Source organism: Calypte anna, chromosome W (assembly GCF_003957555.1).
Source record: "Calypte anna isolate BGI_N300 chromosome W, bCalAnn1_v1.p, whole genome shotgun sequence".
NCBI lineage: Eukaryota > Metazoa > Chordata > Aves > Apodiformes > Trochilidae > Calypte > Calypte anna.
Window position 1 is genome coordinate 20,979,847 of NC_044276.1, and position 19,256 is coordinate 20,999,102.

The window sequence follows — 19,256 nt, forward strand, 5'->3', positions numbered from 1 at the left end:
CGTCTTTGGCAAGTCTGTGTGTCAGTGATTTGTAAAAAGACAGAACCCCTTTTGCTGTATAAAACTCAAAGAGAAAAGGAGAAGACGCGGGCTCTCTCTTCCCCCCCTCCTTCTTTCGCTACTTTGGCTTCAGCTATGGGACAGCATCACCAGAGTGAAAAGCGGAGATCAGCCAAGCAGGAACTGTGAATCCTACGACCCCCCCCCCCCCCCCCCCCCCCTCCAGCCAGAGGCCAGGGCCAGCGGACGGTGATAAAACTTAATTGCTCTCTTGTTTTTCTTTCCTTTTCTTAACAACTCTCTCCCCAAAGTGACTAATTTATGTACAAATTCTCCTCTTGTAAACTTGGTTTTTTCCTTTTAAAGGTGGTGTTATTGTTTCCTTTCCCTGAAATAAATCTTTGTAATTTGCTTAAATCATAAAGCCTGTTCTTTTTGTAAATTCGTGCGATTCCTATGAGTAGTGTCTGACTTTTCCTCACAATCAAAATATAAAATAATAGCTCAGATCGTAACAGATTTATACTGAGATCAAAGTAAATTATTATGGTTTGACCATGTGCTCTTCAATATATTGTTATGCGATGGGAATGTGCAGAACACATTATAGGATAGTAATAGTTTTCCTGCTACTAATTCTGACCAATGCTAATTATAATACCTGTGGACTTGGAATAAAACTCAAGCCATACTTCAAAATACAGAATTACCAACTGCATTAGTTATTTCATAATAAAGCATTCTATAATTACTCTCAATCTTGTTAATCCTAAACATTTGTCCCTGCTTCTCTTAGAAATGCTAACAGATATATCATTAGTACTGATAAAACACTAATGAGTTCTTATGAAATCATGTCTGCAAGTGATTGGGCAAGAGCCATGATCAGGATTTGAAACTTGTACCTTAACGTTTTTGGTTGATCTTTAAATACACAGATGGAAAATTCAGCCTCACAAAATAATTTGAGCAAAGAAATAAGCTTTTCAACCCTTTGGACAAATGGAACAACTAGAAACAATTACCAAAGTCAATTTACATCTGCTACTTGCTAGGAACACCTGAATTTGTGAATGAAGCATGAATGAAAGAAAATTTTCTGAAGACTGAGAGAAAAATGTCCTGAAGACTGAGAAAAAAGGACAGAATATTTCTTTCCACTTTATTACTTAAACAGTAAAGATAATATTTATCTGGAAGTAGTAAGATACTCTGAAATTAAAAGGATCACAATTATTCAGTGGAGACACTCAGCTGCAACCAGTAAGAAAATTACATACAGTGGTTAAATCATAGTCTTTCCGATCAATTATATCAGTAATCAGTACAATCTGACAACCTTTTGTAATATGTAGATCTGCAAGTTTTTAACCTCCCCAGAAGATATGAGCACTCCAGTCATTTCAGTTCAATGTTAAACAGGTCAGCTCAAATCCTTGCACCTAACCAAAGAGAGATAGTGAACAGCTATGTACCAGGAATACTGTTAGTATTACACTGAATGCTGAGTCTTGGGATGAAAGTCCGCTGCAGCAAAGCTTCTTTGCATATCAAGAGCATGGCTGCAAGGAATGTTACAGCATGACTACAGCCACAACCAAACCTGTACTACCACTGAAATTACACTGATTTGTTATGCATTAGCACAGGAAGATAGTGATAGAGCAAGGAAGAGCACTTCTGATTTTCTAGATGGTGCAGATTAACTACCAAACCATCCTTAATTTAATCAGCATGCTCAGTCTAGTTCTAATTTAAATGAACAAAGGGAATAAAGCTTATCTTTTATGGCATTTTTGCATAATCATGAAAATAGAAAAAAAAATGAATGTTGCTCCTAATCAGGAAGGAAACTAGCAATAATAAATTGGCACTGTAGACACTCAACTGAGTACGTGGATTGAAATTCATGGACCAGGCATTTGCTTTTCTGTGCAGTAAGGAAGCAGCGAATGTGCTGGTAACTTTTCCCTTTCTTTCACATGAGTCAGGATATTTAGGTAAAAACAGAGATAGAAAGTGTCTTCCCTTTCAATAGTAATCTGAAAATACATTCTACTAGACAAACACAGGTTTTAAAGGAAAAGTTTGGGAAGGAGAAGAGCTTTTAAAAGAAAGTTGTTAAGCACTTACTGTAGCTGCTAGGAACAGTGTCAATGTCATGAGCTAGATACCTTATATAACTATCCAATTAGTCTTCAGAACAGCTTATGTTACTCAAAAATAAAGAGGTGACACTTAAATCTAAAAATAAACCCTATAAGCAAAATCTTTGCTCCGTTGTAGATAAAAAGTAAAACTCACATTCATGTCAGTGGTACCAGGATCCACTGGCCTCAGTGCCACAATGAACAGTAATATAGTATATTGTTAGGAGTTCCTGTCCTAAAACCTTACCAAGTGAAATCAAGAATGTTCTCTTCTGAAATACAGCTCTGACTGCACAAGTAATTTTGCATAATTGAAATCGTAGTAATTTTAGCAGTGCAATTGAATTTAAATATTTAAAAAGTTAATCAGGAAACAAATGAGATAGAAGGAAACAATCCTTTGTCACTGACAGCATTAAAGGAACTGACAGCTATGAAAACTGGGCGTATCTGACAGAACTTAGAGTTCAGACTTCTCATTAGCCAATTATTCTCCTAATATAACTGCTGTAAGCAAAGTTAGAGTCATCCTGCAACAACTGTCACTTTTAGATGAAGTAAGATAAAAATAGTAGAAAGATACTTTTCTTTTTAAATTACTCTTACAGCTTTGAAGTAAGAAACAAGCACATCATAATCTTACCGGCTTGGGGTCAGCCGAGAATCCAGGCTGCCAGATTTCATAGTAATAGTGTCAGTAAAGAGCACGTCCTTTGATGGAGATGCTAGGGCTTCTGAGTGAGACAGTGAAGGATGCATTCTCTGCTATTGTGTTTTAGTGTAGCATAGCCAAAGGCATCACGAGAACTTGTGTAGCTGAAGTTACAGTCAGCAAGACTTCTTATTGTAGCAAGAGAAGGAGCCTTAAGACACTGGGCTCTTCAGGGAAGTGTATAAGATCCTGGTGGTACCAGGGACAGAGTTAGATTTTGAGAGAGGCAGGTGGTTAGACTGTGGTGTTGAACTTGGTTTAACTGTTTTTGTGCTTGCCACAGTACTCAAAATTCCATAGTCAATATCTACATCTGCAGTGTCCATACCTACATTATCTCTTGAAGGGCTAGAGCTCATTGATCTTATGACACTTGTTGTGGTATCTGTATTAAAATTTAAACTACGACTTTTGAAATGTGTTTGTGTAGTACCATCTACTATTAGCCTTTCTCTGCTTGTGTTTTCCTGGTGAATTTCATTTCCAAGACCTTTTGGCAGCTTCAGATCATTTTCTCCAATACTTGGGGTACTTAAAGTATCTTCCATGTGCTTACTTCCAACAAAACAAGTTTCTAATCATAAAGTCTGGATCTTAGGAACCCTACAAACAGGGTTGAATTCTACCCAAACAGGAAAGTTTATGATACTGGAAGGTTCTATTACAGTACGATTTTGCCTCAGGCCTCATTTACTGTCAGATGTCAGCTTTCCTCCTTTCAGATCACTGCTACTTCTATGTTTTTTTATTAGGTATAGCAAGAGAGTTTAGAATGCGAATTTTCACAAGTCTGCTACAAGAAAGAGACTACGGTCTTTGTCCTTTGAATGTCCAGGTCTGTCATAAAATATTTGTTTTGCATCTTCAGTAATATCTAGGAAGAATGTACTAGTGGAAGTATTATCAAAACAGTCATCCTCCATGAGGAACATACCTAAAATTATATGAGACTTTGTCACTGAAAACGGACATTTCTTCAAAGGGTATAAATGATGTTGCAAAGAAGTAAGCAATTCCATAAAAGCTAAAATGGGAGACAATATTTATCACAATTTTAATTCAACATTTAGTACTGTAAATTAAGGAATACCTGAGCTGAAGGTCTCATTGCTTCATAAGAAAAGCTACACTATCTTATTTCAGTGCAAATATCCAGCTACTAGGATTACAACTGATGCACCCCTTTAACTGTATCTAAATATGGTATATTTCTGGATTTATTTTCCAAATATCAATAGCAAAATTAAAATGTACTAGATACACAAAACATACAAGAATTTAAATACAGCTATACTGTATATATACATATGTGTGCATACACAGAATAAATATTCTAAATATTCCTTTATTCCTTTGAGGACAAACAAGTAAATGTATCTTCATACCTAAAGCATGGAGATTTATACGGGGTATTATAGCAAGCTGCCATAACTTGATATAAAAAATAGTAACTTCACCTAATATTAAAATTTCTTATTTCTACACCAAAGGTACATAAATCTCAGAAACTGTTCTCTTCCCTCTCACTTGATTATGTTTCTCAGTCCATAAAAATGTCTCCTGGCTTGTGCTCTTTTTTCTTGCAAATAGTACCTTTAAACCATTTGCATGAACCTCATCACACCAAAATGCTAAGTTGTGGTATGCTTTTTGTTTGTTGTTTGGTTTGGTTTTTTGTTGTTTCTTTGGGTTTTTGCTTGTTTGTTTGGGATTTTTGCTTGTTACTTACTTGAAGATAAAGATTCACTTTCACTGTTATCTGAGATTGTATAGGACTGAAACTGATCAATGATCTTTAAAAAATTATTTCCAAGTAAGTGGCAAAACTATATTCACATAAATTAGGTACAGCTATTTCAAAAGTCTGTTTCTAGTGGAGTCCCTCAAGGGTCAGTACTGGGACCAGTATTATTCAATATATTTATTGATGACCTGGATGAGCAAGATTGCTGATAACAGAAAACTGGGTGGAGTGGCTGACACCCCAGAAGGCTGTGCTGCCATTCAGAGGGACCTAGACAGACTGAAGAGTTTGGCAGGGAGAAATTTCATGTATTACAACAAGGGCAAATGTAAAGTCTTGAATCTGGGAAAGAACAACCCCACATACCAGTATAGGTTGGGGACTGATCTGTTGGACAGCAGCAAAAGGGAAAGGGACCTGGGGGTACTGGTGGATGGAAGGATGACCATGAGCCAACAATGTGCCCTTGTGGCCAAGAAGGACAATGGCATCCTGGGGTGCATTAGAAGGGGTATGGCTAGTAGGTCAAGAGAGGTTCTCCTCCCCCCCTACTCTGCCCTGGTGAGGCCGCATCTGGAACACTGTGTCGAGTTCTGGGCCCTTCAGTTCCAGGAGGACCAGGAACTGCTTGAGAGAGTCCAGTGCAGAGTGACTAAGATGATTAAGGAAGTGGAACATCTCCCTCATGAGGAAAGACTGAAAGAGCTGGGTCTCTTCACCTTGGAGAAGAGGAGAATGAGGGGTGACCTCATTAATGTTTATAAATATCTAAGGGGCGAGTGCCAGTAGGACAGAGTCAAGCTTTTCTCAGGGATGACTAATAATAGGACAAGGGGCAATGGTTATAAATTGGAGCATAGGCGGTTCCGTATAAATATTAGTAAGAATTTCTTCATTCTGAGGGTGACAGAGCACTGGAACAGGCTGTCCAGGGAGGTTGTGGAGTCTCCTTCCCTGGAGACATTCAAAGCCCACCTGGACATGTTCCTGTGTAACCTGCTATAGGTGACCCTGCTTTGGCTGAGGGAGTTGCACTAGATGATCTTTCGAGGTCTCTTCAAACCCCTAACTTTATATGATTCTATGAAAACTTACTGGAACTACTTTTATATAAAAATCACATACACATACCCTCTAACAGAGAGAAACTTACAATGTTGTGCAAGTGCCACTGTATCAGGAATTACATTCTCCTCTTGAAGCAAGTTAAGAACCCAATCTGATGATCCAATATTTCCCTGGAATAAAACAGTTTCTCAGATAAGTTTTAATTCTAATGTGATATGCAGCACTGTGAATGCAAACATATTTTGTTTGGTGGTGGTACAGTTTCGAGGTATATCTTCTCAAAGCAATTAGAGATCTGAGCACCCTTTTTGCATTTCCTAGTCATGTAAACCCAAAAAGGACTCGGCACACTATATATTATTCTTAAACTGGTCACAGTTAACTACTGTATATTCCTCATTTTAACAGTTCTACTACAGCCAGCAGTATGATCTCAAATTACTCATTTTACATTCTTCTTAAACAGGCATTTTATTACATACCTACAATATTTTCCAGTAATAGTCACCTTGTATAAGTGTTCCAAAATAAACTTTGGGGAAGACAAGAAAGAGGCAGATGAACAGTTGAAGTGGCAAAGCAAATTCAGAAGTGTAGCTTGGATAAGCACAGACACTAGATTTTTCCAAGTTATCCCCAGCAACAGGAATGTCATGACTATATATATTCACACACATCAACAGTGGCAGCCAACTTTCTTCCAGAAAAACTGAATTTATAATACCACAGTAAATATATTAAAAATACACCACAGCAAGTGGTAACCACTGGTTCCATAACAATACATGTGAAAATCTGCTCTGTTTTGTTGGTTTTTTAAAATTGGTTTAAAAAAAAAAAAAAAACCACCCAAAAGCCTGTCCTAGTTTGGGCCAGGATAGAGCTAATTTTCTGTCCTGTAATTTTGCTTTCAGCTAAGTCTCTCATAAGTAGCTGCACTTGCTGAAATTAACAGCAAGTTTCTCAGTCTCTGCTTCTAGGACTGATAATGCTCGATGTTTATAGTTACAGCTAGAGACTGGTATGCAGAACCAAGGCCACTGCTCAGTCTTGAGGAACATCTTGTGCTCCGGAAAAAGAAAGGGAGTGAAAAGGTCACACCTGCAACCCTTCTTTAGGGAGGAGCTGACAAGACAGCTAACCAAAATTGACCAAACCAAGTATTCACAGAATCACAGAATCAGCCAGGTTGGAAAGGACCTCTGAGATCATCAATTCCAACCCATAATCCACTACCACCGTGGTTACCAGACCATGCCACTGAGTGCCACATCCAGTCTCTTAAAAACATCCAGGGACAGAGAATCCACCACCTCCCTGGGCAGCCCATTCCAATGCCTGATCACCCTCTTTGTAAAGAAGTTTTTCCTAATATCTAACCTAAACCTCCCCTGGCAGAGCTTAAGGCCATGCTCTCTTGTCTTACTGGTAGCTACTTGGGAGAAGAGACTGACACCCACCTGGCTACAACCTCCTTTCAGGTAGTTGTAGAGAGCCATGAGGCCTTCTCTGAGCCTCCTCTTCTCCAGACTCAACAACTCCAGCTCCCTCGGCCATTCCTCATAGGACTTGTGTCCTTTCACCAGCCTTGTTGCTTTTCTCTGGGTAGTGAAATGAGGCAACCAGGTGCCACTAGAGCTCATTGCCGTCAGGGTGAGGCTTGAGTGGCGCAGCCGGCTAACACACAGTAACAAGACAACCCAAGCAATGCTGAGGCCGCGGGTTCGAGACTCCTCAAAGCCTCACCCTGCTGGTGATGAGCTCTAGTGGAGCAATGAAGGTAGTGCAGTGCTGAAAGAAGCAGTTAAAGCCAAGCATGCCGAGATTGTGAGTTCCAGTGTGAGCTGAGTTTGTGATTCAGGCCTTACCTTTTATTGGCCCCCTAATCCTGCTCATGCGAAGTGGGGGCCCACCCTAATTAGGCACAGGTGGGCTTAACACAAGTTCATGCCACTCCCTGGGAATTAGTGGCACCTGGTTGCCTCATTTCACTACATTTGATTTCCAGCCACGAGGCAGACACAGCGGAGGATTGAATGGTGGAGAACTCAGAAGCAATTCTAGCCCAAGGCCAGGTCCCACTCGGACAGTGATAAACCCTCTTTGTTCTTTTCTTTTACCTTAATGACTCTCTTGACAAAGTGACTAATTTATGCAAAGGCTTTCTGCTAGCAGAACAGGCTTTCCCTGTTTTAAATAAATCTTTGTAACTTTCTTAAATCATAACCCCTTGTTATTTTGTAAATTCACACGTCATCTATAAGTAGTGGCTGATTTTTCCTTGCAATCAAAATATAAATAATAACTCGGATTGTAACACCAACATTTTTTATAATTGCTATGTAACAGCTTTGTCAATATACTTAGATTAATTATTATGAGTACAAAAATAAATGTTCATGAAGCTCTGTGAACAATTCCACATTGTAAACCATTCTGTGTATATAGCTTGCCATAAGGTTAGTCCTATTAACTGTCTAGATTTTATTGTAAATGAAGTTTTATGTAGCCAGTAAAAAACTTGCATTCTAATAAGAAATTAAAGCAACTTAATTTAAAAACCCCCAGTACATTGAAACATCTGAATTTTCTCTTAAAATTTGCTATATTTGAAATAGCAGACATTGGCCAAATTACTCCCAAAGCACAGTAAGTTTATTTGTACCTGAACAAAATTTTGAACTCCACAGCTTCACTCAAATATATTGGACTAAAGTTTAGGTACAACATGCATCATTACATTTCACAGACAGTATGATACCTACCATTTTTTTTTTTTTAACATTTCAGTACTCTATCATCCTTCCTGATATTGATTTCTCTGATACTGATACCTCTTTAAAAAACACCTGAATCCCCCACAAATGAAGTTTTTTATTTGAAAACAAATTAAAAAATTTTTAAGTTTAAATAGTGATCCTCATGCACAGTTTACAAGTTTCATAACAATTATACCTGTAAGCACAATTCAAATAGAATAAAAACACTCACCACTGAAACACATTACATTTTTCAAGCATTTTGACTCCATGAGGGTGACAAGAGTGTACAAAAACCAGAAAGTAATGTTGGCTAAGGGTATTTAGTAACCCATTATTTTGAAGACTACATTCGGGTTTCATTCCTGATGAAGCATTGAGCCAATTCACAATATCTTTAAACAATTCCTCCAGGTAACCTTGTCCATCCTAATAAAACAGAGTAATAGCATTTACTAGTAACAGAACTTGATCTCTCTTCTTTACTGAAATCAGTCATTTAAAGTTTCTTAACATTTGTAAACACAATACAGATACAAAATAGAAATGCTGTTTGGCAAACAATTCAGACTAAACAAAAAGGTTCAAGGCAAATAAAAGGAGTTTAGCTTGGAGACATCTTAGGACCAATTCTATTCTTTCAAAGAAAAGGATTGTTCAGTGACATTTCCTCTGGTTTGATGCATAAAATTCTTTAGCACACAAGAAGAAAGGAGGCAGAGAAACAAAGGATATACATTAAAAAAAAACCAAAACCAAAGCCAAAATCAAACAAAAAAACCCATAACCAAATCCTAAGTTACATTTAATAAAGCTGTGTTTAATAGATATCCCACTCAAACACAGTCATTTCCCCAGTATCTTATCTGAACAATTCAAGATTTTAAGTTATATTTCTTAATTACCCTGATCATTTTAGGTTTAACACCCAAAGTCTACAAAAGTACTAAAATTAAGGTCTTCTTCCTCTAATTGGCATATAACATACCTAATCATTCTCTTTCCAGTCCTGCAGATGAAAATTTCTTACCTCTTCTGAATCAAGAATAAATTGAGTAAACTGACAACCCACCACAGTGAGCTGCTTACCCCTGGCATAGTCCAGATCCAGGTTGGTGTACAGTTTACTGCTAGGCTTGTAAAAATATAGCAATCTCCTTACAAAACTATGGAAAGTAAAAGAGAATTTGTTATTTTTCAGTAAGACAAAGACAGTGTCACATTACGAAGCGATTCTGGTATAACAGATATTTTATCACTAAATTAACTTATTGGCAATAAAGTTTCAGAAGTTATTAAAAGAGAGTAGCCAATATCAGTAATGAAACCATCCAGGCACAATTTCAGAGATGGAGCTATGCTGTATGTTATAAATGGTTTTCTATGCCATGACTTAAAATAAGCAAAGAAACTAAAAATCTATATGCTCTTAGAAGCCATAGCTTCCTTCTCATTCTCATGCTTATAATTTATTCTGCTGTAATTTATCCTGTGGTGAGTTTCAAAGACTATACTGTTTAAACTTAAAAAGAGGTAAAGAAGTCTTCACATTTATATGATATTTCTTCTCTTTAGCTATAATATTTAATGATACTGTGAAAAAATTTTGTGTGTTCTACCAGAAAAAGGCCATACTGATTCATCAACAGTATTTTTCATTCACCTCACTTAAGCATTTCTGAAGCATAACACAGTGATTGCAAATGCAGACTCTCAGTCAGACTTTTTGAATCCATGGAGAGAAATATAGCTTGAATTTTGCATTGCAGAAATAAATTTTCAGCGAAGAGCTTCCCCCTGTCTATTCTTAGTCAAAAAATAAAAACGTGCGCTTTAAAGGAACACAGAATGTTCTGTGTGAAGGTAGATACGTTAAGCATTAAGAATGCATAACTCAAGTACTGTCTTAAGTTAAAAAAGTGAGAGTAAGGCACTATTCCAAGTCCAAATACAGGACCAGTTATAAAGGAAATCTGAAGGCTTCTTTAAATTTTGTTAAATGAAGTTTATTTTATTCTGGGTTATAAGCAATAAATATATATGTTAGTACACAGACTTATATGTGAGTGTATATATGTATACTTAGATGTGCATATATATGTATGTAGCAGCAGGTTGAGAGAGGTAATTCTCTCCCTCTACTCTGCTCTTCTGAGACCCCACATGGAGTACTGTGTCCAGTTCTGGAGCCCCCATCACAGGAAGGACATGGAGCTGTTGAAGTGAGTCCAAAGGAGGACCACAAAGATGGTCAGAGTGCTGGAGCACCTCTCCTATAACGCAGGCTGAGAGGGTGTGGTACACACGTGGAATTGAAAATATAAAATATGTCTCGAATCAGCTTTTTTTTTCTCTTTCCTTCATCCTGCTTGCAATTACCATATGTTTACCTCAGTGTATGCCTGACAGACACCTAGAAGATAAGATTACTTATCAGGTCGCCTCCTGGTAGGGGGTGGAGACCCAAAACTAGCAGGACACCAAAAGACAAAAGATAAGGATGACTCATCCCAGGAAGCCTGGAGATTTGTATGTATCAGGGCCTTATTCAATGAAGAGACCCCTCTTTCTTTTGGGGTATAAAAAACCCTAGGAAAAAAGGAAAATGTGGCTTCTTCATCCAAACGCCCCCTCCTCTCAGCACCTCGGCTTCCAGCTACGGAAAGACACAGCAGAGGCTGGAACGGCGGAGAACCAGGAGCAACTCCAGCCCCAGGCCAGGCCCCGCACAGATGGTGATAACTTCTTTTTTTGTTCTCTCTTCTTTTACTCTAACGACCCTCCTGTTAAGGTGATTAATTTATGCAAAGGCCTTTTTGCCAGTAAACCGGCTTTCCCTGTTTTTAAAATAAACCCTTGTAACTAATTTTAAATCCAACAGTCTTGTTACTTTTGTAAATTCACGCATCGTCTATAAGTAGTGGCTGATTTATCCTCATAATCAATATATAAAATAATAAGCGGATCACGACAGAGGGTATGGGTTGTTCAGCCTAGAGAAGGCCCTGGAGAGACCTTATGGCATCTTGCCAATTTGGAAGAAGGCCTACAAGAAAGCTGGGGAGGAACTTTTTACAAGGGCATGTAGTGATGGTATGAGGAGTAATGGTTTTAAACCAAAAGAGGGTACGTTTAGGTTAGACATTAGGAAGAAACTCTTCACTATAAGGGTGGTAGGTAAGGCACTGGAACAGGATGCCCAGAGGAGTTTTGGTTGCCTCATCCCTGGAAGTGTTCAAGGCCAGGTTGGATGGGGCTTTGAGCTCATGGCAGGGGGGGGTTTGGAACTCAATGATCTTTAAGGTGCCTTCCAACCAATAGCATTCTATGATTCTATGTATATACACATATACACACTCTGCATTAACTGTATCTGTATGAAATTAAAGTATGTATACTAAAGAAGAGAGTGGATCAGGCCAAACTGTTTGTGTGAATTTACTTTATGTAGAATTAGAACTTGTAATATATGTTAATGAATTTGTGTTCATAACCAGTAGAATTCAGGGATAAACTAAGAAAGAAGTGACCAAAAGCAGATGAGACATGTCAAGACCCTAACGGGATTAACTTCTGTCTTGGAGATAATTAGAAGTGTAAGTCCTGGCACCACTGAGACAGCTGGGCACTGGGGGAGTGTAAACACTGGCACGAAAGGCAGGATGAGGCTGCCAGAACTAGCAGATAAGGGGAAGTTTTATTGCAAGGGTCCAATTATCCTCTATAACAAGGGGATGAAGTCATCAAGAGAAAGAAAGGTAAAAAGTTCAACCCTGAGGAAGACTTCGTTACTTCATCTGAAGACCCCCAAAGACCCCCGAACACATCCCCAAAAAGACAACTCCGCCCAGACTCCACCTGTTATGAATATGTATGTAAGGATGATGTAACCTACCCTTTTACTGTATAAATATCCTAACCCTTTCCCTTAACCCTTGGAACTCTTTGTCCAGCACAAGCTGGGGGGTTCCCCGGATCCAAAAATAAATACCTTTGCTGTTTAAAGACTCAAACTCTGTCTCTAAACAGTTTTGCTTGGCCTTTTTCGGCTTCAATACAAAAAATAACTTAAATTTCACTTTAACAGCCAGAAGATAAATCACAAAACCACTAATAGTAAAGAAAAAAATCAACTTATGGAAAAAGAAAAATAAATTTACTATACTCTTCAAAAAGAGTGACTGAAAATTTTTTATGATTAGCATTGAAACTAGAGAGATTTTGGGGTTAAGTAGTTATAATTAAACAAGAAAAACATCATTATAAATCTATTAAAGCATCTAAATTACAATCTTGAAGAAAGGTTGAACCAACTGTACAACTGTAGAAGTTTTACAGTAACTTAATCCTAGGTTTTCTCAGTTTATTTAGAATTAAATTATTTAGTCATTGAACAACACTTGAGTGCATCAGAAAACCAGGGAACAGGAACACCATCCCATGTAGGCAAGTAGAAGAGTGGATGTCAGCATCACAGATTACAGATTTTTCCTTTATAGAAGTGTCATTTGGTGTCTTCAATAGTCCTATAAAAACTGGTGCGAAAGCCAGGGTAACTGCTATGTGCTTACAATGGTGGAGGCAAGTACAGGATGTCTGGAAACATATCCTGTGCTTCATGCCACAGCCCAGAACACCATCCTGGGCCTAGAGAAACAAGTCTTGTGGAGACATGGTACACCAGAAAGAATTGAGTCACATAATGGAACTCATTTCAAAAATAGTCTTATAAGTAACTGGGCCAAAGAACATGGTATTGAGTGGATATACCATATCCCCTATCATGCACCAGCCTCAGGGAAAATTGAAAGGTACAATGGACTGTTAAAAACTACCTTAAAGGCAATGGGTGGTGGAACCTTTAAAAACCTGGACAAGCACTTGGCAAAAGCCACCTGGTTAGTTAACACCAGAGGTTACATTAGTTGAGCTGGTCCTGCTCAATCAGCTCTTCTACACACAATAGATGGGGACAAAGTGCCTGTGGTGCATGAAAAGAATCTGCTAGGGAAAACACTTGGGGTTTATCCTGCCTCCTGCACAGGCAAACCCATTCGTGGGGTTGCTTTTGCTCAAGGGTCTGGACACACTTGGTGGGTGATGATGGAAGATGGAGAAGTACAATGTTCACCACAAGGGAATCTAACACCGGGTGAGAATACTTGATTTTTGCTTGGCTAGCTTAATCAGCAGCAGCAGCAGGACTCACTTTCTGAACCACAACAATGACTGTGGTGGTAGAGGCAGCAGCTGCAGCATTAGCAGATACGCTGGCAATGCTCACCAGCCGTATCAGAGTTGTGCCCTTGTATGAGGGGGGGGCGAGAACCGACTGCAGAGGCAGGAGTGGGGGTGCTCTCTGTACGAGGGGCAGCTCTCGCTCTTTGAGCAGCAACTCCCAGCCTCCAAAAAGGCATGCTCATTTGTAGCAAGACGAACCTCTCTTAGGGAACGGCGCTTCAAGGTCCAACCAGGTGTTCCAGCAGAGACTCATGAGCAATGCTCTAAGCCTATGGCTCTCAGAGTTGACTAGCCTAGATCAGTGCTGTTGCTCCAAGAGTGACTGGCCTCTCAGTTAGCTAGCTCAGGACTGAGCTCCACCTGTGTCTTAGGCCTCACCTTTTATTGGCCCCCTGGTCCTGCTTATGCACAGTTGGGGCCCACCCTAATTAGGCACAGGTGGGCTTGACTCCCTGGCATGCTCACTGCCTGGCAATTAGTGGCACCTGGTTGCCTCATTTCACTACATCCCCCCCCCCCCTTTTTTTTTTTTTGTGAAGAACTACTGTGACAGTTGTAATAAGTACATTATAAACACAAATACAACAAAAATGACAATTCCTCTTTTTTTTTTTTTTTTTTTTTAAGTTTTTAAGTTTTGTGGTTTTCTTCGTTTTGTTTTTTGGGTTTTTTTTGTTTTTTTGTGGGGTTTTTTTGGGGTTTTGGGGGTTTTTTTTGGTTTGTTAGAAGAACACAAGCAACAAGTAAGAAAAATTATACGATGTCCAAACGTGCAAATTTGGCAAGGTTACTCAGTTTGACGTGCTGGATGATGCACCGTTGTCCATTAGGGGTCGGGTGGCGGCAGGGCGTGTCCATTTACTGGGTACCCAAAGAGGTCTTACCTCTTCCGGTAAACAGTAGCAGCTTGGGCCCTACCCACTGACCTGTAGATGGATCCTTGTAGTTGATTTGGACTTCTGGCATGCGGTTGATTTTCTGGGACGAGTAGTGGAGTAACACAGGGAGTTGCTGGGAATCGCGGCTTAGACTAAGAAAATTTAGTGTAAAAAGCACTTTGCTAAGCTGCATCTGTGGGTCCATGTCTTTGCTGTCCTTTTGTTTTTGTAGATATGTCTTCAGGGTGCGATTAGCTCTTTCCACTATCGCCTGGCCTGTAGACAAATGAGGGATTCCTGTAATGTGTTTTACTCCCCAAGTAGCAAGAAACTGCTTGACTTTTCCGCCTGTATAAGCAGGCGCATTGTTGGTTTTTACTACTTGAGGGACCCCCATAACAGCAAAGCAATTGGTCAGGTGACGGACCACATGTAGAGCCTTCTCCCCTGTCTGAGCTATCGCCCAGAGCATGCCCAAAAAGGTGTCTATTGTTACATGGACGTATTTGAGTCGTCCGAATTCTGGGATGTGGGTGACATCCATCTGCCAGATCTCTCCCGCCTGCAGCCCGCGTGGATTGACTCCCACTCCTAGGGCAGGGCCAAATTGTGCGCACCGAGGGCATGCTTTACCAATCCCTTTTGCATCTTCCCATGGAATTGCAAACATGTGCTTCAACGCCCGGGCATTTTGGTGGAATAAGGAATGACTGTTTTGAGCCTTCGCGAACTGATTTACGGGACTCTGTAATCCTAGGCTGACCAGGGAGTCAGCCCTTGCATTTCCTTCTCCTAGGCCCAAAGACGTTTTATGGCTGCGGATGTGCAAGATGCAGCATGGTTGTGTGCGAATTTTCAGCACATGCTGTAATGCAAGAAAGAGCTCTAAAAGCCGCTGGTTTTGCACTGGCTTGACAAGAGCATCCTCGATACGGTTCGCTACTCCTACTGCATATTGCGAGTCGGAGACGATGTTAACGGGGACACGTCGCCATTGGGTTAAGGCCCAAATGATAGCCAGTAGTTCCAGAGTCTGCAGGTTGTCTTTGTTGGTGCCCAGAATCAAGTGTTGCTTCCACTGTCCCTTATCCTGCCATACGCAGGTGGCCGTTTTCGACCTTTTTCCAGCATCAGTCAATACTGTGATACCAGGCACTGGGCGCTCTGAAACAATCGGACTCTCAATCCAATGAAACTGGCTGATGGCCTGTAAGCGCTTATGTTTTGGGCCTCCATGGCGGACTGCCCCAGAGTATTCGAACAAGGCGAGTTGTAGAGGTGTAGAGCGTTGCAGCAACCAATCAAAATCAATTGTTTTGATAGGGATGCTGATCCATCCTGGCTCTCGACCATCTACTTCAAGGCAACGCTGTCGTCCCTTTCGTATCAGGAATGCCGTTATCTCAGTTTGTTGCCAGATACCTTTCTGGGCCGTGTGTGGTGGAAATAGCCATTCCAAGATGGCTATCGAATCTGATTTTTGCGAGCTCTGATTGTGGTTTTTGTCACGGTTGTCATGGTGGTGTTCCCCATTTTCCTTTTGCCAATTAAAATCCTGTAACAGCAGTGCAAATGGGAATGAAGGGTGATTACATACCCAGACTCCAATGGCTTGGGTGGCATCTCGTCGATCCGTATAGCCGGTTGCCAGTTTGTGGACGACCCGTTTTAATGCATTGGTATGGTTATCTGTCCAGTCCACTAACGCACTTGGTTGCATGCCCCATAATAGTGACAAAAAGGGGTGGATGTCCGCGCTGGTGAGACCTATAATGGGTCGAATCCATTGAAGCTCGCCCACTAGCTTTTGGGCATCATTCAATGTATTAATCGAGCTTATCACTTCTAATTTTTGTGGTCTCACCATGGCATGAGTGACTTGCCACCCTAAGTAGCTCCAGGGCGATTGTGTTTGCGCTTTCTCAGGAGCTACTATTAGTCCTTTTGTCTTCAATTGGTCGGTCAATATTTGACTAAAGTTGTCGGGGAACGGGGCTTCCTGGCAAAGCAGTATGTCATCCATATGGTGGTATATTAGCGTGTCCAGCATTTCTTTTCGGATCGGCGAGAGTGCCCATGCCACATACATTTGGCATATCGTTGGGGAATTTCTCATCCCTTGGGGCAACACTACCCATTCGTATCGCTTCGCAGGTTCACTTTTGTTGATCGATGGGACGGTGAATGCGAAGCGAGCTGTGTCTTCCGGATGTAGGGGAACGGTGAAAAAACAATCCTTGAGATCGATTACCAGAAGGTGCCAGCCTCTTGGTAACATTGTGAGGAGGGGCAGCCCAGGTTGGAGGGCACCCATTGGCCACATCTGGTTGTTGACCTTGCGCAAGTCGTGCAGTAGTTTCCATTTTCCTGTCTTTTTTGGAACTACGAAGATGGGCGTGTTCCAAGGACTGACAGACGGCTGGATGTGTCCTGCATCCAGCTGCTCCTTTACCAGACGGTTGGCGATTTCTAGCCGCTCTTTGGATAGGGGCCACTGCTCCACCCAGACAGGGGTGTCTGTCTTCCACTGCAGTCTGGGAGTTGGCGGCACTTCTGCAGTGGCCCTTATTGAAAAAGTTGAGGCGGTTGGATGGGTTCGGGGATGGAGAGAACGGCCCCTAGTTGGCTCATCACTTCCCTGCCAACCAACCCTCCAAGTTGTCCTGGTAGCGGCAACACATAGGACGTACGGTTACCGCTTGTCCCTCGGGAAACTGTAATTGCACGGGTTTAAGGGCCTGAAGGGGGGTGGAACCACCACCTATTCCCTGGACGGCATCGTGGGCAGTGATAAGTTTCCAATGATGAGGCCACACATTAAGGTTGACTACTGTAACATCAGCCCCGGTGTCCATCATCATGGAAAGGGTCTTGACCTCTTTTCCAGCAGTCAACTTTACAATAACGATGGGCCTTGTCTTCATCTGTTGCACTAAGGTTACCAGAGTGCTTCCAGAAGATCCAAAGCCCTGACTGTCTCGTGCCACGGGGGCGTTCTTTCCCAGATTCATTTTTGGGAGGAGGACCAGTTGTGCTAGCCAGGTTCCTGCTTTGATTATCAGGGGGGGCGTTAATGTAAAGCAAGTAATCATTATCTCCCCTGTATAATCCACATCTATAACTCCTGGGAGCACAACAAGTCCTGCAACTCCAGTGGAAGAACGGCCCATCAGCAAGGCTCCAACTGTGCTATCTTCTTGGTATATTGGTCCCAAAATTCCCATCGGTATCCAGTACACCTGTGTTGTCATGAGTGTGACATCTATTGCTGAGGGCACATCGATGCCCAGGCTTCCCCTTGTGGCTGGGGCAGGGAGGTGGTGTAAAGCGCTGGCCCAGCTACTTGTGTCATGGCGCGGGGGCCTTGCGCGATGCGTCTTCCATTTTTTGCAGACCTGCATGCCAGGTTGTTGTGGTTGTCTCTCTGGCATCAGTCACACCACACTGTAGCTGAGCAGGCTCTTGCTGAGTGGCCTGTGGCTCCACATCAGAAACAGACAGGGGTGGATTTTCTTGATCAATTTCTCCTTCTGTATCGATTTTCCCTTCAGTCTAGTTTTTGCGGGCACTGGCCATGCCTTGGTCTTGTTGTGTTCGGGTGGCCCTGGAAGCCACCTCTAGCATCTCCGAGACGTCAGCCATTTTTGGCAGAGTGGAGAACAGCGACTTCATTCTCGGATTCGTGTTTTCAAACGCCAGCAGCTTGAACATGGATTCCTTCTGCTCTGCTCCCAGCTCGGATTGAGCCATGATGGACTGCCAGAGTCTGTCAACAAAATGTTGAAAAGGCTCATTCATCCCTTGCTTAACGGCAGTAAATGAAGGGACTGGAGTAGGCTCTGGAACCACGTAAAAGGCTCGGCAGGCTAGGTGCGCAGCAATGTGGTGGAGCACAGTCGGGAACCGCAGCTGGACTTGGACATCTGCATAGCGTCCTGAGCCCGTGAGCATCTTGGCGGTTATCCCTGATAGTGATCCCCGGGTGCTCGAGGGCCGTTTGCCTCTCCTTGGGCCAGGCGTTCCCATTCTTTAACCCATACAATCTGCTGGGAGAGGGTAAGCAGGTACCTGGCCAGATTGCGGCAGTCATGGGGGCAATTGGTGTCAGTAGTGAAGAGCCAATGCAGGACGGCCTGACCACTCTCTGATTTTAATCCTCCCTCTCTCAGGGTCTTCTTGGCTTACTGTAAGGTTTTCCAACTGTGCTGTTCAAATTGAGGTGGCCCATTGTTATTGTGCAGAACAGGGCAAGCAACAGTGCTGGCCTCCCAATCCCCTTCGAGAATGGCATCGCGGATGAAGGCAGACCATCTTCCGGGTTAGGGTTTATCAGCACGTTTGATGCCTTGGTTGTTCTGTTTTGATAACAACGGGGTTGGAATGTCCTCATCATCATCATCAGGGAGGGTGGGTGGGTCTTGATATTTATGGAAAGACAAGCGTTGTTCTATGTCTGTCATCCTTTTTTTAAGGATTTCATGGCCTGATTTGTTTGTTCCAGGAGGGCTTTTATTTTGTCCTCCAGGCCCATGGGTGCAGCTGGTGGGGTGGTTGCTTCTTTCCCATGCTCTTTTTCTGAGCTGGGAGGTGGCAGTAGGGGTGGTTTAAAGCAGCAGCTGGGGCCTCCCATCTCGGGGGTATGGGCTGTCAGCATCTTCACATTCTTTTGTTCATTTCTTTCGGTACTCAGAGCAGGTGCTTCTT

At 41.7% G+C, this 19,256-nt stretch overlaps 1 pseudogene; it reads right to left on the reverse strand.

The window, feature by feature from the left end:
- Window positions 1–19,256, reverse strand: part of LOC103534496 — a 74,047-nt pseudogene that overhangs the window by 20,890 nt on the left and 33,901 nt on the right.